At 50.0% G+C, this 25,001-nt stretch overlaps 1 protein-coding gene across 2 annotated transcripts in view; it reads left to right on the forward strand.

Moving 5' to 3' along the window:
- Positions 1-19,950: 19,950 nt before the first annotated feature.
- Positions 19,951-25,001, forward strand: part of ZNF710 (zinc finger protein 710) — an 86,741-nt gene continuing 81,690 nt past the window's right edge. For both annotated transcript variants that reach the window (XM_075557987.1, XM_075557986.1), the window contains exon 1: positions 19,951-20,073. The gene's annotated coding sequence lies outside the window, so the exon portion shown is untranslated. The remainder of the gene's footprint in view (positions 20,074-25,001) is intronic.

Here is a 25,001-nt window from a genome sequence, read left to right on the forward strand (position 1 = left end):
ATGAGCCCTTGATAATTTATAGATTGTTATTTTGTCATATCTTTCCCTATCCGGCATCTCCCTTCACCCACTTTTCTGTTGTCCGTCCCCCAGGGAGGAGGTCACATGTAGATCCTTGTAATCGGTTCCCCCTTTCCAACCCATTCACCCTCCACTCTCCCAGCATCGCCCCTCACACCCCTGGTCCTGAAGGTATCATCCACCCTGGATTCCCTGTGCCTCCAGCTCCTATCTGCACCAGTGTACAACCTCTGCTCTATCCAGACTTGCAAGGTAGAATTCGGATCATGGTAGTGGGGGGGGGGAGGAAGCATTTAGGAAGTGGAAGAAAGCTGTCTTCTTCATCGGTGCTACATCAAACCCTGACTGACTCATCTCCTCCCCTAGTCCCCTCTGTGAGGGGATCTCCATTGGCCGACAAATGGGCTTTGGAACAGGTCCTTTACGGCAAGATTTCTTGGAAAGCTTAATTTGTCATTTTGTATTGGGATTATCCAAATGGAGTAATATATGCATATTCGACCACACAACGAGGGTTGTAAGGAATATACTTGGAGAGGTGGGGCTGTACGCATCAGAGGAGCCTGAGGATTTTGAAGGACTCAAAGTGTGGTAATCAGATTTGTGTTTTGGCCAAATAAATTGTGTGGGTCCTTTAAGGGGGGGAGGAAAGGGGAAAGGAGAAGAGGACGGGCCAACAATCAGCTTGCTGGACGGTGATGGGTCTGTGGGGAACTCAAGTGTAATTCCCAATCAATGCATCTTACGTGAAGCCATTACCCATTTGTCGGGGGAGGCTTGTGTGTTACTATGATGGTGAACAGGTTTCCGTGGTGCCTCTAGGCCAAGAGTGGGGCAAAAGGTCCAGTGACCTACTGCTGACAATTAGCCAATGAATAACACATAGATAACAATCGGATATGCAACCAATTATAGATAGGGTGGCAGAAAAACAACAGGCTTTCATTCCAGGGTACATTGGGTCGCCATGAGTCAGGGCCAACTCAATGACAGCCACCAAGAGCAATAAAGCCCTTTCAATGTATTGCTATTAAACACATACTTTGAGATCTACAGGCCTACAAGAGATGGCCCAGACCCTTAACACAGCATCCAAGACCCTGCCATTCTGGCCAAGACATGCCTTTTTCCAAACTGGCTATCTAGGATTCCCCTCAGATGCCATACAGGCCATGTGGTGATTACACAACTGGTGTCAATTTGAGACTATTAAGAGTGAAGGGGTGGAGTTTAACCTGTCAATCAGGTCGCAGCTTGAGGACCTAATATGGAGGCATGACAGAGATAAATAGCTCGCTGGAGGACAGACCCACACTCTCTGCTTCTCCTTCCTACTGGCGGGATGCATGGAGCTACGCTCCTAGAGCTAGAGCCCTGGAGCTGGAGGAGCCACGTGGAGACCCATGCCAGAGCTGAGATGCTTCCACTGCCACTGGATCCACAAGACTTTCCACTCACTGGCCCAATGATGCATTCCGCATCATTGCATGTGTTACGTGAGTCTGAAGAGGAATTTATAGACTGGTATCAGACACATGGGCTAATATCAGACCTATGGACTTAAACTGCACTGGGCTGAGATGTTTTCTTAATATACAATTACTCTTTGATATAAAGCTTTCTTATACATATGAGTATCTATGAATTTGTTTCTCTAGTCAACCCTAACACAGACCGCAAACAAATGCACTTTCAAACTCTGTATTTTTTTTCATACTATTCCTCCCCTTTCTCCAGTGAGCCCCCTCGAAGGATGAGTAACACTATTAAACACTTACTGTGTGCCAAGCATGCTCCATTCAGCTTTTTCCACTCAGGCCCAGAATTTGAGCAAAACACCAACAATGAATCCATTGCCTGCTGTGCTTGGATATGCCCTTCCACCTGGGCCCGGCAGACCCCTTTCCCTACGGGTTACCGCAGACCTCCTGTACAATCCCCCAATTTCCTGTCAGCGGCTTCTTCACTCTTATAGAAAACAACTTTGCAGTCTCTACCTGACCAGTGATTGAAACCTGCATTCATTCATTCAACAGATACTGACTGAGAGCTAGCCAAGTGCCCTCTCAGATGCCTAGTTCCGGTCTCAGAGCCAGACGGCAGTGAGCAGGAGGGGTGGTGGTGGTGTAGGGTGCAGAAATCTTGGGGGTCCTGAGTCGCATCTTCACAACAGGCACCCAAGTCCGTTACTAAAGCTGGAACAAAGCTCCAAAGGGGGCCCTGGTGGCATATGGGGTGGGCGTGGGGTGGGGGTTGGGCTGCTAACTTCAAAGTCAGCACTTGGACTAGACGGGGCTCTCTGTTCCGGTAAAGATATACAATACAGTCTTGGAAACCTCCAGGGGCAGCTCAACCCTGTCCGAGAGGGGCGCTATGAGTCAGAATTCATTTGATGGCAGGGGGATTCGTTTTGTTGTTATGTGCAGTCAAGTAAGTTCTGACTCATCGCGCCCCCTGCGCCCAGCAAGCAGCCTGCGTGGTCCCGCGCCACGCGCAAGCCGGAGCCACTGTGTTGATCCACGTCCTTCACGTCGACCCTCCACTCCACCAAACATGACGTCCTTGGCCAGAGGCTGGGCTCTCCTGATAGCATGTCCCAAGTACGTGAGAGGCAGCTTCTCCGCCACCACTCCGAAGGAATCTTCTGGTTGTACTTCTTCCCAAACCAATTTAGTCATGGCGCCGCTGCCGGGTAAGCGTCAGACTGTTCATTGTAAGGTCAGCAGTTCGAAACGACCGGCCGCCATGAGGGAGAACAAGGAGGCTGTCGGCTCCTGCGCAGATTTCAGCCTTGGAAACGCAGATGGCAGTTGGGTCTCCTTGGTGAAAGGTGAGAATTCAGCCTCTGACCCACCTTTGCCATTTCAATGTTGTCCACGCGTGCTTCCGCCGCATTGACAGTCTTACGTTTGTCAGTGACTCTGGTATGTACGTCTCTAGGAGGGCGTCATCACTAGCCATGTTCAGATTTGTCCATTACCCTTGACAGAAACGCAGTGCCCCTTAAGCAGTGACTTCCCCGTCCCCCCTCATTCCCACGCCGGAGCCACTAATGAATGTTGGCTTCTATACACTCGCCTACTCTAGACATTTCATCTAAGTGAGATCATGCACTAGCGGTCCCTGTGTAACTGGCTGAGTTCATTCAGCATAATATTTCGTTCACGTCGTAGCAAGTATGGGATCTTCATTTCTCTTTATGGCTGATTAATGTTCTATTATATGCAGATACCACATTTTGTTTATCCATTCCCAAAGTAATTTTTAAAATAATGCTTTTCTTCCTCTGCGATGCTCCTTTGTCCCATATTAAACGTTTTTGTGTATGATTGCCTCATTCTGAGGCATCTATTTGATCTAATAAAACAAATATGAAAAAATATGCATGTTTGCCTTAATTTCACACTATTTTAAATACTCTGGTTTTCTGTTTAATATCTAGCAGGTGGTCTATTTGCTCCCTCCTTATTCCTATTTGACAAGACTTTCTCTGAAGTTCTGGCTCTTTTTTCTGTCAAATGAATTTTATAATCTTTTAGTAAAGGTTTGGGAGGGATCACATTTGAATTTATACTGACCCTGTAAATTAATGTAATATTTCCATATTTATATTATTTACTCTTTGAACTCACTAAAAACCAAACTCACTGCCATCAAGATGATTTTACCTCATAGCCAAACCCTAAAGGACAGCGCCGAACTACCCCTCCGGGTTTCTGGTAAATCTTCACAGGAGTGGAAGCCTCCCCCTCCTCTCATGGCGGGACTGGCGCTTCTAAACTGCTGACCTTGCGATTGGCAGCCCAGTGCACAACCCCCCTACACCAACAGTGCTCCTCCTTTGTACCCAGGCATGGAGTAGTCTTTTATATCAGGTCTTCTCGAGGAAAAAAAGCAATTTTCTTTATTTATCAAATCATAGATTCTGAATTAATTTCTATGACAGGGGCTATCATGCCTTCAAATGTAAACGAAACCCTCCTCCTTCCCAGTGAGGCCATCTAGACTCAGGGCTTTTGGAGAACCATGTTCCTGATCAGTTTCTTTTTTTTTTTAATTGTTTTCTTAAGGGCTCATACAACTCTTATCACAATCCATACATCCATCAATTGTGTAAAGCACATTTGTACATCCGTTGCCCTCATCATTCTCAAAACATTTCCTCTATACCTAAGCCCCTGGCATCAGCTTCTCATTTTCCCCTCCCTCCCCGCTCCCTCCTTCCTCATGAACCCTTGATAATTTGTAAATTATTATTTTGGTATATCTTGCACTGTCTGACATCTCCCGTCACCTACTCTTCTGTTGTCCATCCCCCAGAGAGGAGGTTACATGTAGATCCTTGTAACTGATTCCCCATTTCCAGCCCACCCTCCCCCGACCCTCTCAGAATCACAACTCACACCACTGGTTCTGAAGGGATCATCCGCCCTGGATTCCCTGTGTTTCCAGTTCCTATCTGTACCAATGGACATCCTCTGGTCTAGCCAGATTTGTAAGGTAGAATTGGGATCATGATAGTGGGGAGAAGGAGGAAGCATTTAGGAACTGGAGGAAAGCTGTATTCTTCGTCATTGCTACGTCGCACCCTGACTGGCTCATCTCCTCCCCGAGACCCTTCTGTAAGGGGATGTCCAGGGGCCTACAAACAGGCTTTGGGTCTCCACTCTGCACTCCCCCCCTCATTCACTATGATTTGATTTTTTATTCTGATGATGCTTGATACCTGACCTGATCAGTTTCTTTAATGATGCCCCCCACTCATTTACTGAGGAGACTAATATCTATTTAAAGTACCTACTATGTGCCGGGCCCAATTCTGGACTAAAAGAATACAGCAGGGAACAAAACAGCCTTCTCTTACAGTCGTTTTTAAAGAAATAGAGTTATCTCAAAATAAAGACTTTGAACGATAACCATTTGAAAACAGAAACCACAGTTCTCTCTTCCCAGGAGGCTCAGCTTCTCATGGGGAGAAGAGGGAATAAGCAAACAATAAGGAGTATGTCGTCTCAGATGTCAGGAAGTGCTGCGGCAAAGAAATTCGAAACAGGCCGAGCGCAGAGGCCGTGCTTAGAAGCCGGTCAGGGTGGCCTCTGTCCGCAGCACATTTGAGCAGGCACTAAAGGGGGCGGTTTAGGCTTTCAACTTCCGACTAGGTCAAACATGGGAGCAGCTCCATTTTTCCATTCTCTCTGCACAGCCCGCCACCCCCACCCTGAGGACGTTATCTATTGCATTGGCATTTTCAAATTTATCAGCAATTTCATATGCTTTCCTTTCATGTTTTCAAAGCCTCTCTATTTCTGTCATCATTCCCAGCATTTCACCAGTATCTCTGTCTGTCTCCGTTTGCTTTTGCTTTTCTTCATTACAGTTTGCCTGCCGCCATATTTCAACCTTGTTTTTAATCAAACGAGGCAGCTAGAGGACATCGATATTAATGCTATTGTTTGCCTGTTTTCCCATTTATTCTTTCCTACTTTTCCTTTATTTCTTCCTTACTCATCTTTATTTGGGGCTTTGCATTTTAATAGTTCTGAATTGCTGCATGAATCATCATTTTGGTCATTTAATGATTTCTAGGTTTGATAGTGAAGTCGTTTTATTTAAAATACAAATCAGATTTTTAAAAGTTGTTTTACTGTGGGGAAAATATATACACATCACACACCTCCGCCAGGTGAACATGTTTCAGGCACAATACAGAGCTAAGGAAACCTTGGCATGTACTGGCTCAGGGGCTGAGGGGCGGGTTGCACGGACACTACGGGTTCTCATGGGTGTAGTTCTGGTTTTCAAAATCGACACTTTATTCTTGAGTGCCTCCTTTTGGAAGGCCTTTGGACAATTCCAAATATGAGATTTCTGACATTAATTTCGAGTGTCATATATTGCGAGCAGAAGGCTGCTCCTATGACACCTCTCTTCAACTGTACTGCGGTTTCCGTTGCCCAGCTTCAAAACGATGTCGCAGATCTTTCTTTGAAAACGGGCTGGGTCACTCCAAGACCCAAGCCAACAGTCGAGATGGCTACAGGAACTTGGAAGAAGAGCAAAATGTCAACAGGAAATCAGCTTCAAAGGACTGACTTTGATGCAGAAGGGACAAATAGCAGCCTTTGCATCTGCTGTGAGACAGGCACCGGATTTTATGATACAAAGTCTATTATCTTGGTCAATGTTAAGGGAGTATTCTTGATAAATGGGGGGGGGGGAAAGCGTTCAAGAACTAGAGGAAGGTTTTGAGTTTCATCTAGCTCAGAAGCAACAAAACCCACATGGAAGAAGCACCCCAGCCTGTGTGATCGCAAGGTGTCGAAGGGATCAGGTATCAGGCATCATCAGAACAAAAATCTTATCATAGTGAATGAGGTGGGGAGTGCGGAGTGGAGACCCAAAGTAGGCCACTGAGATCCCCTTGTAGAGGGGTCTAGGGGAGGAGACAAGCCAGTCAGGGTGTGATGTAGCAATGATGAAAAATACAACTTTTCTCTAGTTCCTAAATACTTCCTCCTCCCCCACTATCGTGAGCTTAAAGAACTTGTTTCCCAAATCCCTGTAGCTCTCTTGGATAGGTGGCCTGTCCCCCTCACCTTGCTGAGCAAGTTCCCACTTTCCTTTCAAGATTTGGCACACCCATCACCTTCTCTAGGAGGGCTTCCCACGGAAATGAGCTGGGTGCCCATCCTCTGTTCTTGTAGTCATTGCTAGTCATCCATCTGTCATCCACCCGAGAGACCCGTGGGGCCAGCAGCCATTGAGGGTTTTCCATGACGGAATAAAGGAATGACAAAGGAACAGAGTCGAGAAGAGAATTAAAAATCTGAGGAGTCAACATAAGCAAAACCCTCACCCTACTGTACCCCTGGACCCAGCAGGTGATGGCTGGGGCTTTACAGGTAATACTGAGACTACTATTAGCTCATTCATTTGCAGAAGGCTTTACTGTCCACACAGAAGAGCCCTGGTGGCGTAATGGCTATATACTGGGCCACTAGCCACAAGGTCAGCAGTTCGAAACAAGCAGCCACCCTGTGAAAGAGTGATGCGGTTTTCTACTCCCAGGATGACTGTCTCAGACAGGCACAGGGCCACACTGCCCTAGAGTCGCTGTGAACTGAACAGGACTGGATGGCAACAAGTGTGTCGGTGGGTGTTTGCTACTGTCCACACAGATTATCCTAAGTGAATGACCTCATTCGCTCTTCTCAACAATCATAGGCTGCTCTAATCCTATCTTACAGAATCTGCCCCATCCATTCGTGTGCTGGGAGCTACACCACCAGTACTTTGAATGCCAGCAGGTCGCCTGCACCTTCAGGTTTCAGCCTGGCAGGTTTCAGCAGAGCTCCCAGACCAAGACAGACCAGGAAGAAAGGATTAGGATTCTACTTATGGAAATCAGCCCAAGAAAGCTCAATGACAGGTTCGACTGGGCAAATTCATTCTAAAAAAATCAGCCTCATTGGACCACCTGAGACCCTGAGACATATCACCCTGCAGTGCTTTTTAAGCCCAGGAGCGTAAACCATCCCGGGCTCACCTTTAGCAGGAAAGCAGAATGACACACCAAGTAGAGGACATTACCCATTCGATAGGTGCGCCACTGAAAACGACCTGGACGTATTGCAAAGTTCAACGTTTAACCCCAAACAAAAGTGAGACGCTAAGGGACAGGGAGCTCGAGTGCCAGCAAACCTCATTTTATTGTGCTTTGTTTTCTTTTACTTTGCAAAGAATTCTTTTTTTTACAAGCTGAAGGTTTGCAGCAGCCCTGTTTGAGCAGGTCTATTGGTGTCGTTGTTCCAGCAGCAGGGCTCACGTGGTGGCTCCGGCATATTTTGGAAGCTCTCACAGCAGTTCAACCTATTCATAAGGCTTTTGCACACTCAAAAGGCTATAGTATAAGGCAAACAGTGTTTATACGCATGCGGAAACCAAAAAGTTCATGGGATTCACTTTAGTTCAATATTCAGTGTTTTGCAGTAGTGGGGGTGGGGGTGGGGGAAGCTTCATGATATCTCCAAGATATGCCTGTACTGAAAATGGAATGACCAGAGCACAAACAGATTGCTGACACAATGTGAAAAACAAAAACAAAACCCAGGGAGCCCTGGGGTGTAATGGGTATGTGTTAGGCTGGGATCTGGAAGGTCAGCAGTTTGAAACCACCATGCACTCCTTGGGAGAAAGATGGGGCTTTCTATTCCTATAAAGAGTTATAGTTTCATGAACTCACAGGGACAGTTCTACCCAGTCAGCATCGACTCAGTGGCTGTAAGTTTTGTTTGGTTTTGGGGTGGATGACCACAGTACATGGTCTGATATGGTGCTAGAAGATGAGTCCTCTCAGTTGGAAAGCATGACATAGTGGTCCTAACAATGAACTAGAACAGAGCATCATGAGGATGGCAGAATATTGGGCAAAGTTTCCCTTATATTGTACATAGGGTCACCCTGAGTCAAGCCTCCTCAAAGACAACCAATGATGACTACAAGCTTATTTTATAAGTGCTGCCAGTAATCAAGTTGGGCTTTGAGGTCAGCAGTTCAAACCCACAAAATGCTCCTCGGGAAAAAGATGAGGCTGTGTGCTCCTGTAAAGATTTGGAGCCTCAGAAACCCTGTATCAGGTTGCTATGAGTGGGACTTGACCTGGTGGCAGTGGGTTTGGGGGAAACATTCACAGACTGAAAGACTGGGTCTGGTCAGAGTCACATAGTTGGCAAATCAACACAGTCAAGGCCAGCTCAGATTCCCCTGCCACACTGACAGTGGAACGTAAGTCCCTCCTATGATTATATCCCCCCCCCCCCACGCATGCACACTCCTTGCAGCTCCACTGGAGGGGACTATAAATTCTCTCCCATCTTCACAGCTTGGCACTGGAGTCTTTCTTGTTCAGACTCTTTAATCAATGCTTTAAAGGGAATTCATGACATGATCCCCGATGTTACCTGCTCATTCATTCATCTTCTTGGATGGACAATAAACATTTACTAAGCCCATGAGTGAGGCACCAGCTACTCAGCTGGTCTCTGGACACTCCAACCAGATACAGACTGGGGGTGAGGGACCTTGGAGGTAGCCCACCTTGGAGGGCAGCCCCATGTCAGTCCACAACCACCCCATGGCACTTCCAGGATGTCCCTCCTGGATCTGCCCCAGCCCTGCCTCCTCCTCCCCCATCCTTCCTGGTTGGTGCCCCACCCCCTCTTTTATCTCTCCTCACAAAACGCCTATTCTCTTTTTGCACAAGACACTTTCACAATAGTTAATCTATTCAGTCAAAGCCAACAGCAACCAAAACACTGGTTCCGCTTTCCTCCTGGGCCTGCACATATTTCCACAGGGAGGAGACGCACAGCCTTTGCAGTGTAACTTCCTGTTTGTGTGTCTCTTACAGAGTGGAAGCTCCTTGAGGGCCAGCTGGAGTCTTTACCTACCTGCTGTAGATGAATGAGAAATCTAGGCTTTTTGTTGTTGTTGTAAGTATGTATGATTGTTGAAAAAGAATAGAATCATAAGAGTTTGGTAAATAAACTAAAGAACCAAGAGGAAAAAAATAAAATCACCTACAATTCCCACAAACAGAATTAACTTTTTTACTTGTATTATCTTCCAGATATTTTACGTGTGTTTTATGGGTAAACATATATATAGTTATAGTCATAAGCAGCCCTGGTGATGCAGTGGTTAAGCACTGTGTTGCTAACCTTAAGGCTGGTGGTTTGAATTCACCAGCTGCTTCTTTAAACAAAGGCTTGGCTGTCTGCTTCTGTAAAGATTGACAGCCTTGGAATTGCAGTGGGGCAGTTCTACTCTGTCCTATAAGGTCCCTATGACTTGTATTTGCCTCAACACCACTGGGTTTATATGTACATACACAATTTTGCAAAAATAGAGTTCTGCTGCCTGTGCAACGTGGCTTGGTCAGCATCTCACAAACATTTCCCTGGTCATTAAATATTCAAAATATGGTTTCTAGTAGCATAGCGTTATATCAAAAATGCATGCCATGACTTCTTTAAACATTTCCCTATAATTGGATATTTAGCTTACTGTGGAGTGGAGTTCTTAATAGGGCTGTTCTGCCCATGTCTCTCTGTAACTCCCACCAAATGATCAGGTGGGACCAGGCAAATAGGGCAGGTGCAACACTAACAGAGGGAATTGGTCCGTTTTTTGGTTGCCACCTGTTGGCTATAGGATGAACTCTCAGCAGGGGAGAGAGAAATCCCAGGGCCCTTGGGAGAAGAGTCAGTAGAGCTCATTCAAGATCCCTGTCTGCTGTTGGAAGTGGCAGAGGCTCCAGAGGCTGAGGCAGGGAGACCATGAGGCAGAGCAGAGGAGCGGCACCAACACTGAGACTTGAGGCAGAGCAGCGGGCAGGCTTCTGGCCCATGGAGGCGGAGGCCAAAGGACCACGTAACTGAGGCTGAGACTGGAAAGAGGCAGTTGATGCCTCAGGAGAGGTGCTGCTGTGGACCGATGACCAGATCCTCCATGTTTTCTCTTCCTGGCGTGGGGTGACCTGTTTACCTCCCTAATAAATCCGCCTGTCCTCCACCCACAATCATGAGTATTGGCTGCAGGGTCTGTGTGGCCACTGCAAGGAATTCTCGAACGCAGCAGAAAAGTAGAGTATGAGAGAAATGACTGGCGTCCGCATAGGCAAAGCAAGATGGCAGAGGCATGTTGATCTCTGCCTCATGGCAATAGGGAAGCCAGAAGAGGTCAGATGTGTGCCCTCCCCCTCCTCTCGACATTTGCTGCAGCCCTAAACCAAAGTCACTTGTTCAAACCCACCAATCACTCAGGGAGAAAGATATAAGGCTGTCCGCTCCTGTAAAGATCTGGAGCCTCAAAAGTCCTACAGTGGGCGACTATGAATTAGAGTTGACTCAGAGTATGTGTGGATTCTGGTTTTTATTTTATTTCTGCCAACATAAGTGTACTTTGACTAACATCCAAAATACAACAGTGAATTACTTAATATGGTGCTTCTATGGGGGAAGATGCTGATCAGATTATACGATTCAGCTGAGTGATTGCTAGCCTGGGGGTACCAAATGAGCCATCTCACCAGCAAGATGGGAGGGATCTCACGACCTGTGAGAGACACATGCCAGGAGGAGAGCATGTCCCTTGGACCCAGAGATTCCAGGACATTGAACCTCCTTACTCCAGGAGACAGTTTCCATAGCAGAGGAGTGGCCAAGCAGCAGCAACAGCTGAACCAAAGTCAGAGCATCAAACAGAACATTGAACTTCCAGGTGAGTGAGCGAGCACGTGAGCAAACGAATGTGAATGCAGCGGTGATAAGATGGGCTGAATTGGGGCATGTTCCACTGGCGCTTATTGACTTGATCCACAGAGGCGAGAGGAGAGGAAGGGCTGGCTGGTGAGAAGTTAGGGGGTTGTTCAGACCCCAGAGCCTCCTACCCGTGGGGGGCTGTGGCTGAGAGAGTGTGAGAAAGGACCAGCTAGTATGCATTGGAGAGAGATGCATGGACCCTCAATCTTGCAGCTGGTACCCAATTGACCTAGTGTGGATGGCTAGGGCTGAGATGACCAGATCTAGCACACGAAAAGGGAGAGAGATGTTGGACACTGTGAGCTGGGGTAAGCTGCTGAAATGTGGCTTGCTCTGGCTGGAACTGGCTTATGAATGTAGTCGGTCAAAGCTCCAGCAGGAACTGACGGTCCCTTCAGTTTAAAGAACATGCTTGTCTCCAGAGAGCACTGGGCTGACAGGGACGGGCAGTTTAAAAGCTGACGAGCTAAAAGAGGGCCATGAGATGGCTGGCTTACAAGATTTTGTGGTGTGTCCGCAGGAAAATGATTTAAAGGGGAAAGTGAATTCTTCATGTATGAGAAGCAAAATGGCTGGAAGAGCCACAGGGTGGCTTACAATGCAGTGAATGATTTAATATGGCTCTGCTCCTCATAGCCTTTGTTACCCCCACCCAAGACCTTGCATTGCCTTGATGACTGTGGGTAAGAAGTGGGGGTATGTGAATACTGATTGGATTACATGATTCAGCTGAGTGATTGTCATCCTGCTGGGTGTAAAGTGAGCCATCTCAGGAAAGGAGGGGGCTCATACCAGCAAGAGAGGAGCCAGGAGTAGGTATGTCCTTTGGAGCCTGAGATTTCTGGGCATCGCGCCTCCTGGATGCAGGAGACAACTTTGACACCAGACGAGTGACAGAAGAGTAGCCGCCGCAGAACCAGGAGCCAGTGTATAAGCAGAGCTATGGACTCCCTGGGCCACAGAGCAAAGAAAGCTACATGTTTTTAGGGCTGGTAGCTGGCTTGTGGAGTGGGGTGCCTCTGGGCACTTAATTGGGGGAACTAGGTTTGCTGCCCCACAGAACTTGAGCTGCGTGTCTTTGAGCTGAGGCTTCTAGTGGAATACCATGCCCTTTGGGTATTTACTAGAAGCACTAAAAAGTTTGTAACATTGCCTGAGCGGGGCAGAGGCTAGGCCAAGAGATGAGTAGAAACCCTTTAGGGGCGTTCTATTCTGGCCTGCCACTGAAAAATTGTCCCCTGAGCATTTCTCACCCGAACTGTGACCTATTAACTTTTCAAAATCATTTTATTGGGGGCTCATACAACTCTTATCACAATCCATGCATACATCACTGTGTCATTCACATTTGTACATTTGTTGCCACCATCATTCTCAAACCATTTGCTTTCTACTTGAGCCCTTGGTATCAGCCCCTCATTCTTGCACCTGTTAACTCTCTAAGGCACCCTACAATCATGGGCATGATCTGCGAGCCCTGTGTGGCCGCTGCAGGGAATTCTCGAAGCCAGCTGAAAAGTAGAGCTGTGGGAAGGGCAGTTGGTGTCAGAATTGGTAGGAAGGTTGGACAACGAGGCACGTCTGACCCTTGCCTTGTTGCCTTGTGAGACGGGCAAGGGCTGATGTGCCCCACATCATTGTTTATTTGTTTGTCTGTTCAGTTAACATATGTCTTTGATCACATTGCCGATTATTTCTTTCAAACAGATGTTTAGAAATAGTGACTGACTCAGAGTCTAAACTTTGAAACTTCTCTTGGCCTTTCCACAGCTGTGAATAAATAAAACCAAATTCAATGCCCTGAAGTTGATTCCAACTCCCGTGTGTCAAAGTTGTACTGTACTCCAATAGGCTTTTAAGTAGCCCTGATCGTTTAGGACAAAAGATTGCCAGGCTTTTCCTCTGAAGCACTTCTGGGTAGATTTGAACCCCAAGCCTTGCAGTTGGTAGCCAAGCACAAACCATTTGTGCCACTCAGGGACCTACATCAGTGAATAAAAGTGCCTGTCTTACTACATGTTTGCTGCGATATGTAGCACCATTGTGGCATCTGTTTTAAATAAGAAAATGGAAGTTAGTCTGCTCATGGTTTTCTTTGGCTGTATTTTAATTTTTAAGTATAATCAAATAATGCAAACCCATTTCTATGCAGTCAATTCCAGCTCATGGCAACCCAAAGTAGGATTTCCAAGGTGGTACATCTTTTTTTTTTTTTATCAAAAGCTGTTGCTTTTGTAATTTTTTTATAAATCATTTTATCAGGGGCTCTTACAGCTCTTATAACAATGCATACATCCATTGTATCATGTACATTTACACATATGTTGCCATCATCATTTTCAAAATATTTTTTTGTTTTCTTTAACCTTAACAATCTTTTTAAAATCATTTTATAAGAGCCTCATGCAACTCATCACAATGCACACACACATCAATTGTGTCAAGCACATTTGTACACTCATTGCCCTCATTATTCTCAAAACATTTGCTCTCCGCTTAAGCCCCTGGCATCAGCTCCTCATTTTTCCCCTCGAGGTGGTACATCTTTACAGGAGCAGGCAGCTCCACCTTTCTCCCACTGTATTCTTGGTGGAAACCAGTCTTGGAAACCCACCAGTGCAGCGGTTCTCACCTTTGGGGGTGGAACAACCCTTTCACTGGGGTTGCCCGATTCATCACAGTAGCAAAATTACAATTATAAAGTAGCAATGAAAACAATTTGATGGTTGGGGGGTCAGCAAAATATGAGGAACTGTATGGAAGGATCGCGGCATCAGGAAGGCTGAGAACCGCTGCTCGCAGGGCAGTTCTACTCTGTCCTATAGGGTCACTCTGGGTTGAAATTGGCATGAAGGCAGCAGGTTGGTGCATTTTCATTTTGGGTTTTATATCGGACAGAGTAGAACTTCCTGATGAGGAGCCGTGGTGGTATTGTGGGTTACTCCTTAGGCTGCTAACCACAAAGCCAGCAGTTCGAAACCAGCAGCCACTGTGCAGGAGAAAAATGAGGCTCTCTACTCCCATACAGAGCATAGTCTTGGAAACCCACAGGGCCTGTCCAAGGGTCAAGATGAGTCAGAATGAATGCACGGGAAGGGAGGGAGCCGAGAGAACTGCCCAATAAGATGAAAGGTTGGAAGATTCGGGATAAAGGGGGTTGTCTCCACAGACTGCCTCCGCCAAACAAAATCCCTTTTCCTCCTTAAAGTTACTTGAATTTACAAAAGTGCGTCTGCCGTGTGAATTCTTTCAGCGTGGAGAAGCAAGAACCAGGGAAAACCAGCCCAGGAATCTAGCAAGGGTCACCTGGACTGTAATGTTTATGGGGACAGACTGCCAGGTCTTTTCTCCCTTAGAACCACCGCTGGGTTCAAACTGACCACCTTTCCGTCAACAGCTTGGTGCTGAGCCCCTGTGCACCAGGCCTCCTCACCCTGCCCAACACCCGGAAAAAGAAGACACCCAGGTGGCGCTCACTCCCATCTATCCATGCAGACTCGATCCATGCTTTCTCTCTCCCCCCCCCCCATCCTTCCCAACCCTGACGGTTTCCAAACTGCTACTGTACAGAGCCTTATGAATGAATGGTGGGAGATGGCAGGAGGCCTTGTGAACTGGAACAGAGTCCTGGGAACTTAATGACCAGAGTCCCCGGCAGCCATTCAAAGTCCTTCCAGTTCCCTCCAGGCCCACCATGCTTCCCACAGCCCCTATTTAGTTTTAGTTGAACCCGGGGTCTTCCACCCGCTCAGGATATTTTTTAAAACGATCACTTTGGGTTGGGTTTGGCCACTGACGGACACAGGTTGAAGTGATCACCTGTTAATCTCCCAGCAGCTTCACTCCAGGGGCTGAACTGGTGGAAATGCTAAAGAGCTGCCTTTCCTCCCTTCCCTCGGCTTGCAAGATGCCTGCATTTGCAGAGATGGAAATGAGGGTTCTGGAAGGTCTGCGGCATGAATTCATCTCCCTTCAGGGAAATCATGAGTTTTAATAAATCTTATAATAACAAACCTGCCTTCGCATTTCAGCTCTGGTGTGGCAATGGAAGGGCCTCTGAAATGCATGGTAGTTGGGAAGGGCGGGGTGGGGAGGAGGGGAGGGGTAGAGGTCCCCCTCCACTGTTTCTGCATCAAAACAGCTGATTCCTTCTCTCCGCTAATCCAGGAATTGGTGCAAAAGACAAGCTACATTTTTGGCCACTAAAGATGAGAGTTCGAATCTACCCAGAGGCACCTTGGGAGCAAGCCTGGCCATCTATCTACTTCTGAAAAGACTGTAGCACAGGACTACTCTGACGGTGGGGGGGGGGGTGTGCGTGGGGGCAGGGCGCCAGGAGTCAGAAATGACCGCCACTGTGTTTTCTGATGGTGGGAAGGCAGAGCGTTTCCCCGTGGATTTGAACACACCAGGATTTGGCCGAGTTGTGACAGCTAACGATGAACTTAGGCCCTTGACAGCACCTGTGAACATTCACACAAGTTTTACAATTTATCATACATGATCACTTTCAATATAATGTATCATGTTGTGTATACATCTAATTATGTATTTTATGTATCAATATATTATGTATTATATCCTATCATCATTTAGCGCTTGCATACAGCCCAACAACCTCAAGAGATTGGCATTATTGACGTTGAAAATATCTCAAGTTCAACAATTGGGTTAATCAGGATACATGCATTTTATGGAATAAGAATATTAGTGAGGTGTTATCTTTCAGGGTACAAGTGGGTACATACAATTTGGTTAATTTGTGATAAAAATGTATACATGTATCATTTATTTAGTAATATAGTCTTTCTCTATTATACATATTCCCATATAAGTCATGTGGATATACAATATCTAAGGATACACACCACAAAGTCATCTCTCTAAAATGAGGGTTTCATTTTTGCTTAGTTGAATTTTCAACTTTCTCAATGAACTTGTGTTATAAAGAAATCACGTAAGTATAAAATGTTTACAATACAGGAGCTGGGATGGGGGTGTGTGTCTGGGGCATTTTATAGGTGTCGGCCTGGCTAGGGGGGAGGGGGTTCCCTTTGCTGGTTGGTGTCTGCTTGCATCCAGGGGGCATTTTTCTGGTACCAAGTAAATCTGTAGGTTGTCTGGAGAACTTGGGAACAAGCAAAGGATTACGTGGTTCTGAGAGCTTTAGTTCAGGTTCAGAGTCTCTGTCCTTCCCCTGGAGCCCCTGCTCCCCAAGTGTGAACCTTGGGTACGTAGTCTCCCTGGACAAACCCAGGTGTTGGCTCTTTAGGGTCCTATTGGTTCTCCAGTCTGCCATCTAAAGCACTGACCAGCTTTTCACACCCACAGCAGTCACACTCCAGTCGCATTCCACAGGATGACACCCAAGCCAGCTTGATCAGACATAGGTGTTGCCCCAGGCCCAGCCACCCAATGTGACACAGGGCATCTTTGAAGGAATGCGACTTGTTTCTGGGGTGATGAGTCACACTGGTTTCAATCAGAGCATAGTCTCATTTCCAGGTTTTGAGGGCGCCTCCCTGTCACTCCTATATAATAACAAGTTAAGGCTTATTGGTGCTTATGTACCACAGCCATAGGCATGGGATCATGAAAGGAGATTGACAATCTTATGAGGTGGGTATTTTCCACCTTTCACAGATGCCAACATCTGGAGCGGTCAACTTGCAGGAGCCACGCAGCAAGTTAAGGCTGAGCTCTTAAATATGAGATAGTCTCCATAGTCTCGGGAGTCCTGGTGGTGTCGTGGTCTCCCATTGGGCAGCTAATTGAAAGGTCGCTAATTCAAAACCACCAGCCAGTCCACTAGAGAAAGACAGGGCTTTCTACTCCCGCAAAGAGCTAGTCTCAGAAACTCGCAGGAGGCAGGCTCAATTCTATCCTGTATGGTCACCATGAGACAGCATTGTCTATAGGCTTTCTTACCCCATTTTATAAAACTCTAAATCAGTGGTTCTTAACCTGTGGGTCATGATCCCTTTGGGGGTCGAACGATCCTTTCACAGAGGCCACCCAATTCCTAACAGTAGCAGTATTACAGTGATGAAGTAGCAATGAAAATGATATTATGGTTGGGGGGAGTCACCACAACAGGAAGAACTGTATGAAAGGGTCGTGACAATAGGAAGGTCGAGAACCACTGCATCATACCTTCAACCCACAGAGCTAGCTGGCGGCCAAGCCAAGACTGGCATATCTCCATGACATTCAACTCATTCCTCTCTCCCCACTCCATCCCCCGCCCCACCCCCCCATGTAGCCCAACACCCCTCTCCCTCTGCCTAGTTGTACTCCAAACTGTAGCAAGCTCTGGGGCAGTTTCCCCCATCTGAAAGAATGCGTTGTCTGGCCCATACAGGTATCTAGGGCAGGCCCACTAATCTAGATGGCACCCCCTCTAGGAAGTTGACCCTGATACCCCTGTCCAAGCACCCTTTGGTGACACCTCCTTGGTTCTCCTTGTCCCTAGCAAGGAGATGAATGTGGTTGCCACTCCTTTTGCCCCATTCCCCACCACTGCAAAGCAAGGCCTGTGTTCCTTTGGGGGTAATTAGATCCTCAGCACCCAGCGGCTAGTGGAGGATGAGCACTCAGGAGGCACTGATTTGTTGAAATGAATGTGTTTAGGGGATTCCGCTGGGTGTGGTGAGTAGGAGGGGACACTGACAGGGATGTGGCTTCTCACGTGCCCTATAAGGCTACTTGCCGGTTGGTCAAATGCTCTGGGGTCAACTGGGTCAAGTGCACGGAGAGTAAAACCAAGGTGTCTGTGCTGCTGAACCCCTCTCTCAGGCCTCCGTTTCACTCTCAGTCAGAAAGACATCATGTTCTGAGTGACTGGAGTCAATGCTCACTGATCTGGGGGCTGGTGGAGGGTGGGGCGAAGGACGGTGGCCTTGGGGCTTCCGTCTCAAAAGGCCTAGGCCTCCGAGGTGGGGGGAGGAGTGGCAGGTCCTGTCCCCCAGAAGCTGCAGTGACTAGGGGAGAGACAATGGGGCCCAGCATCTGCTCCTCGCTGAGAGAAGGGACCCTCCAGTGAAAAGACAGGGAGAGCAGGGAAGTGTGGGAGGAATTGATGAGGAGAAGGGGTGGAGCCAAGGAGATGCAGCCGGGAGGAAGGGAAGGGAAGGAAGAGGCCGGGTGAGGATTCCGGCTCTCCTTCCTCTCTGACCGGGTCTGGAGCTGTAGCTTGGTTTCGCATTGTTTCACAAGGAAGCTGGGGGGGCGGTGGGGGGACAGTGGGACTAAGACCTCGAGGTGCACTTCAGCTGCTGGCAGCAGCCCCAGACCACAGGCCAGATATCCAGCAGGTGCTCAATACTTACTTGGGAAAATGAGACGTGTGTGGGCAACTTTGCTTTGGGAACTTTTGCCCAGTGTTCACTCCTTCGTAGAAGCAGCCCAGGGCGGCGCGGGGCTTGGGAGCACGCCCAGGCGCCCCATGAATAATGGACCCTTCCTGGCCGCCCTTCCCCAGGGCTCCGGGTGGGCCGGCGTGGAGAAGGGGGCTCCAGGTCGCAGGGTGAAGGGCGTTCTGGGCGTTGGAGGCTGGGGTCCCGCCTGCCCCAGCGTCCTGTTCCGTAGAGATTCGACTGGGTCAAGCCGTGGGCTGGGCAAGGAACCTCACCGGCCTGCTCCCACGGAGAGCAGTGCGCCAGGGGAGGGTCGGTGCCTGAGCTGCGGGGACCCCAGAGCAGCCATCCCGGCTGCCCCTCCGAGTCCCTGCCCGTCCCTGCGCTCGCTGCCCTCTGCCCCCTGAGCCTGGCCGTCCAGGGCTTTGCAAACAACTGTTTAAAGGCGCTTTTACAGTTGAGTGCTGGGCAGGGAGGTTTGTTTCAAGCCCATCTGCCTACTTTTAAAATGTATTAAGTAAAGAACACACCCAGCCCAGCACCTCTGGCTAGGGTGGGGGTGGCCTCCCCCGCCCCTCACACGCAGAGCCCCACCCACGCCCCCGCTCCCACGAGTTCTCCCTTCGGAAGGGGACCCCAGGCTTCCCAAAGGGGACAGAGCCCCTGGGCCCCTTTGTGGCCGCTTTGGGGGGGGGTGCGGCATTGCCCTGGGAGGTTCTGTCGCTCCATCTCGCCCCTGTTTCAGTTAATCTTTGTTCCCCTTTTCTGCTGAGGGGAGGGGAAAGAAGAGAGAGAAAGAAGGAAAAAAAGGCGTGACTAGATTTTCAAACGAAACTCCCACAGCAAACAAAACCCTTTTAGAGAAATAAGAAAGGAGGAAGAAGGAAGAAAAGGGGGGGGTTGAAGAAAGAGAGCGAGAGACAAACACAGAACCTCCAGGCTTTCCACTGGAGTGGGAGAAAAAGAAAGACAAATCCTTCCTGGGGCAGACAGAGACGAGAAAACTTGGGCTGACAGGAGGAGGGGGCTGGGGGTGGAAGGAAGTGAGAAAACAAAAGAGAGATAAAAGGGCTGCTTTTCTGCCTCTTCCTCTGCGAGCTGGGTTAGGAGGAGCTGTTTTGCATCCCTTCGCGTCAGCCCTGCCTCACTCCCTTCTTCCAGGGAGGGGGAGAGCGCGAGCCGGGAGGAGAGCGCGAGGGGGGGGGGAGAGAGAGGGAGAGAGGAGGGGGGGAGAGAGAGGGAGAGAGAGAAAAAGAGGAGCCGGAGGGAGGCGGCGGGCGCGCGTGGAGGCGGCCGGCGCGCAGCAGCAGCAGGCGGCGGGCAGCCGAGCCCCCGGCCCACCGAGGCCCCGCGCAGGAACCGCGCCCGGAACCGCGGTGAGTGTCCCGTGCGGGCCCCGGCCCCGCCGCCCGGGCGGCGCGCCGGCGGGGGCGCGGGGGGCGCGGGGCTGGGGCGCTGCGGCCGCGGCCGGCCCGCCCCCCGCCTCTCCCCGGGGACGGCGACGGCGGCGGCGGCGCGCAGGCCCGCGGCGCGCGGCAAACATGTCGTCTTTTCCTTTCGCTTCCACATTCCCTCCTGCCGGCGAGCCGGAGGGAGAAAGGCAGCGGCGGGGCGCGGGGGAGAGATGGCGTCTGGGGGAAGGGAGGGAGCGGGGGAAGGGAAAGAGGGCGAGCGCGAGGAGCGCGCGAAGGAGGGAGCGAGGGGAGAGCCGAACTGTAAGCACCGCGGCGGCGGCGGCGGCGGCTCGCGCGCCCGCACGTGGGTGTCCCCGCGGCGCCCCCCGGCCCCGGCCCGGGACTCCAAAGTTTCCCCCCCTCCCGCGCCGCCCCGCCCCTCCGGCTGCCCACAAACTTTCGTCTCGGAGCGGGTGGGGTAGCAGCGCGTCCCCGCCGGCAAGGGGGGTGGGGGGAGGGCTGAGCACGCTGCTGGGGGCGCTGGGGCACCCCCGCGGGACCCCGGGCAGTGTCGGGGTGCTCCGGGCCGGGGACCTGTTGAAGGCGTTCGCCAGCTAGCGGGGTGGCGGGCGGGGTTCCCACGGCCTACCCTCAGCCTCCCAGCTCGCAGCCCCCTTTCGTGATTGCCCCTCCTGCGTCTCCTCGCGGTCATTTTCCTAATTGGACGGCGCCGCGGCGTGGGAGCCTGTGCGAGCCCGGCGGGGGACCGGGGCCCCTCGGCTGCAAGGTGGCCGCGGGGACCAGCCTCTTTACCGCCGACGCGGAGCACCCACGGATCCGGCCCTTGCGCCACCGCCCCCCAAACCGCGGACTTGCTAACTAGTGCGTGTCGGGGTTTTTTTTTCCAACTTGCCTTTTAAGCTGACTTTTATGGTGGCTGCAACCGCCTTCTTCCAGTCAGAGCTGTAGTTGGGAAGATTTAAGAGGCCGGGGAGGTGATTGTGTGGGTTTTAACTAACCCGAAACGGTCATTAACGTCTCTCTCAAAACCCTGCCATGATCCGGGCAGGGCGGAACTTGGGCCTTCTTGGTCTGAGTGTGACTGCCGGGAAGCCAGCGAGAGGCCACCCTCCTGCCCATCCCGGAGCAAAGGGCTCTCCGAGCGCCTTTACTTCTGTGACAAGTGGAAACTCCGCCGCTGTGGACCTGGCAGGACAGCCCCTCTGTCCCCGTGGGCACCCGGGGAGCTCACAGAATTCCCCCACAGGTGTGCAGAGGCGGACTGTCCGGCCAGTGGGGGTCACCCAGCAATGTTTGCAGCTGCTCCCTCAGTCCTTCCTATTGCATATGTGTCTGTAAAAACAGTCAAAGCTCATGCTCACCCAGCAGGCCTGCATACCTTGCTGAGTCTGCCCCATGGGCCAGGTGGGACAAGTGGAAGGAAACTGAACCTGATAGTCATTCCAACCGTCCCCCCAATGCATTTCTACTATGTATGATCAAAGCCACGGGGCCTGTATGGTTTCCATTTTTTGAGATCTAATAGAATGCATTTGTTTTAAAGTCAATGTTATTTCCCAGAACTTACCTTTGGCCTCCTCAGCTGGCTCTTGAACCAGGCTCTAAGCCTGTGCCAGGCACCTGCCCATCCATTGTGCTGCCAGCCTCACTGGTGCGCCAGTCATCTGGGGCACGGACCCTGCTTTCCTGCACAGGGACAGTGAGGATCTAGCAGCTAGCTCCTTTGAGTAAGAGGAATGTCCAATTCCGGTCACATTTTTTTGTTTGTTTGCCTCCAGGCCTGGTTGGGCGCCTGGTTGGGCACCCTGGAAAGGGTTCTGGCATGAGCTTAGAAGGGACCTAGGGGCTCCTCCTCTGGAACCTCTGCTCGTCCTTCGGACACTCATTCTTCAATGGGCCCTTGGCCTGTGGTGTGTGACAGGTAGGCCACTCGTTCTGGGCTAGCCACCCTCTACTTTGCCCAAGATAGTCCCTCCAGGGCTTATGTTAGGTCCACTGTGAAGAGACAAGGAGACTGGCAGGCCTGGATTGGTTTTTCAGGAGGAGCTGGGCACATCTTGGAGGAACGTTCTGGAGACAGCTTGTTACCTTGCATCCTTCTGGCCTGGTGCAGGAAAGGTTCTCACCTTGTAGAGTTAATGAATTTCTATGTCTGCCCAGTCTCATTTGTTCTAAGTTACCCACAGTCGATTCTGACACATGACAACCCCATGTATTTCAGAGCAGAACTGTGCCATCCGATTTTCTTGGTTGTACCTTTTTAACAGAAGCAGATCGCCAGGCCTTTTCTTCTGCTTCCCCCCCTGGCTGGGATGGGACCATCAACCACTTAAGAACCTGGTCTCTTCTTGGTGATAGTTCACCTCAGCCCCGAGAGTTCAGAGCTAGAAGGGAACTTTATAGCCGTGTTTCCCAAAGTGGGAAACCCCTGTGGGGTACTGGAAACGATCCAGGTGGGGAATGGGAGGCAGGGTGAGGGAGCTACAAGAACAGGAACCTCTACTTTATCTTGGATTATGGGCTATAATAGTACTGTTCTGAAAAGGAGGGGTAGCCCAGATATGTTTGGGAACCTGTGCTTTAGAGGTCACCAAAGGAAACAGACCGGAGAAAGGCTCCAGCCGCTGGCTCTCACCAGGCCAGTGTTTAAAGCCAGCTGTTAGACCTTGTTTCCAGCGCTCAGTCCTCAACACCTCATGTGACTGCTGGGGATCCCGAGTCAAGCTGGCTACAAAGAATGAGGCTTAGGACTCAAACCCATGGGCTCCTGCCTACGTGGAAAGACGGGCATAGGGAGCCTCTTACCTCTTCTGAGTGGCACACGCATCGTTCGGGTGCACTTCTTGGGTCAGGGTGACTACTGTCCGGCAGCAGGGCTTCCGGCTGGCTGGACATGGACTTCTCCAAAGTCCCACAGCCCAGCAGGCAGCATGTAGTCACCAGGATGTTACCCGTCGCAGCTCTCATGTTAGGGGCTGGAATGCTTTCTGAAACTTAGCACCTGTGGGTAATTTATTTGGGATTGCTCAGAGGACGAGGGGAGGGGCTCACCAAAAAGGGCTGCAAGACCCTTTTAGAAGGAATGTCAGCTCCATGGGGGTAGAGGTCTTGCTTTGTATTGTTTACTGTTGAGCTGGGGGCCTAAAGCAGGCCCAGGCTTGTAGTGGTCTCCCCATAAATAAGATAAATACATCCCTGTTGAATGATTGTGCCGGAAATTAGAGAAAGGGTTTTCCTGCCAGGAGGAACCTTGAATGCCACACAGAGGCAGGGACAGCAGGTGATGGGAACTACAGAGCGGGGCTCTGAGTCATTGCTTCCTTCAGACAAGCTCCAGACAGGTGAGGCAGGAGGGGGCTGGCAAGAGGCGGTTCTGAGTGGGTGGAGCCATTGGCTGGTAACTGGGGCAAAATAGGGAGATTTTGAATTGTACTCATGTCGGAGGAGAATAATAATAATAAACTAGGGCTCTCTAGGGCCAAAACCAAACACCAAACTCACTGCCATTGGCCGATGCTGACTGATAGTGACTGTATACGACAGGGTAGAACTGTCCCTGTGGGTCTCCGAGACGAAGTCTTTACTGGGTACATAGCCCCAACTTTGTCCCTCACAGCAGCTGGTGGTTTCAAACAGCTAATCTTGCAATCGCAGCCAATGCATAACCACTACGCCACCAGGTCTACCTCTAGGGGCCCGGCCTTTTTATGTGACGCCACCCTTGGCCCTCGTTGCTGGTGCTGCTATTTCATTAGAAGTTCTGTTTGACGGTTTGGGTACCAGACGGCCAGAAGAGTTCACCCATCGGAGATTGACAGGCTAGTAAGTGACCGTGCTGGCACCTGCAAGCAGGCCAGCTGACCGCCTGCAAAGTTTGCTTCCTAGAATGATGATGTGGTCAGACATCTCTGCTTGCACCAAGGAGCTGAGGATTTGCCAGTCCTCTGAAGGATGACAGCAGAAAAACTGGAGAAAAAAGGATCAGTCTGTCATGGTGTAAGGCTGGTCAGGGGGCATGCCTGCTGCTTCCTCTGCCAGCACCTCATAGTGTTCAAAGACAGTTCACCCAGTGAAGAATATAAAGGAATACTTATATTCCGGGGACTAGGAGCCCTGCTGGCACAGTGGTTCTGCATTGGGCTGCTGACCTCAAGGTCAGCAGTTTGAAACCACCAGCTACTCCATGGGAGAAAGGTGAGGCTTTTTACTCCGGTAAAGAGTTACCGTCTTGGAAATCCACAGGGGAAAGCTCTACCCTGTCCTTTAGGTTCGCTGTGAGTCGGAATGGGCTTGATGGCAGTGGGTTCAGTTTGGGCTGTGTTTCATGGTTTTAACTATACACCCCACCCCCAAGTAGTGTAGCTAGTACCTGGCCAAGGCAGGGCAGTTTTTCAGTTGTTAGAGATTTGTTATTTGATGCTGTCAAGTCGGTGGCCCCAAATGCATGGCAACACCAACCAAACCATTGTAATCTGTAGGGATTTTGTTTGGCTCAGTTTTGGAAGTAGATCACCAGCTCTTTCTTCCTAGTTTGTCCTTATCAGGAAGCTCTGCTGAAAGCTGTTGGGCATCGTAGCAGCATGCAAGCCACTAGTGGCACATGGGTGGTGGCTGCACCTGAGGCACGTTGGCTGGCACTTGAACCCAGGTCTTCTGTGTGGGAGGTGAGATGTCTACCATTGAATCACCAGTGCCCCAGATAAAGATTTAGCTGTTTGTGGACAAACTTGCTTTTTCAAAGTTTTGGTTGGGCTGCTAATTGGAAGGTCAGCTGTTCAAAACCCCCAACCACCCCCCAGGAGAATGATGAGCTTTCTACTCCCTTAAAGAGTTTCAACCTCGGAAACCAACCGGGGGGGGGGGGTTCTCCCCTGTCTTAGAGGGTCACT

Source organism: Tenrec ecaudatus, chromosome 9 (genome assembly GCF_050624435.1).
Source record: "Tenrec ecaudatus isolate mTenEca1 chromosome 9, mTenEca1.hap1, whole genome shotgun sequence".
Classification (NCBI taxonomy): domain Eukaryota; kingdom Metazoa; phylum Chordata; class Mammalia; order Afrosoricida; family Tenrecidae; genus Tenrec; species Tenrec ecaudatus.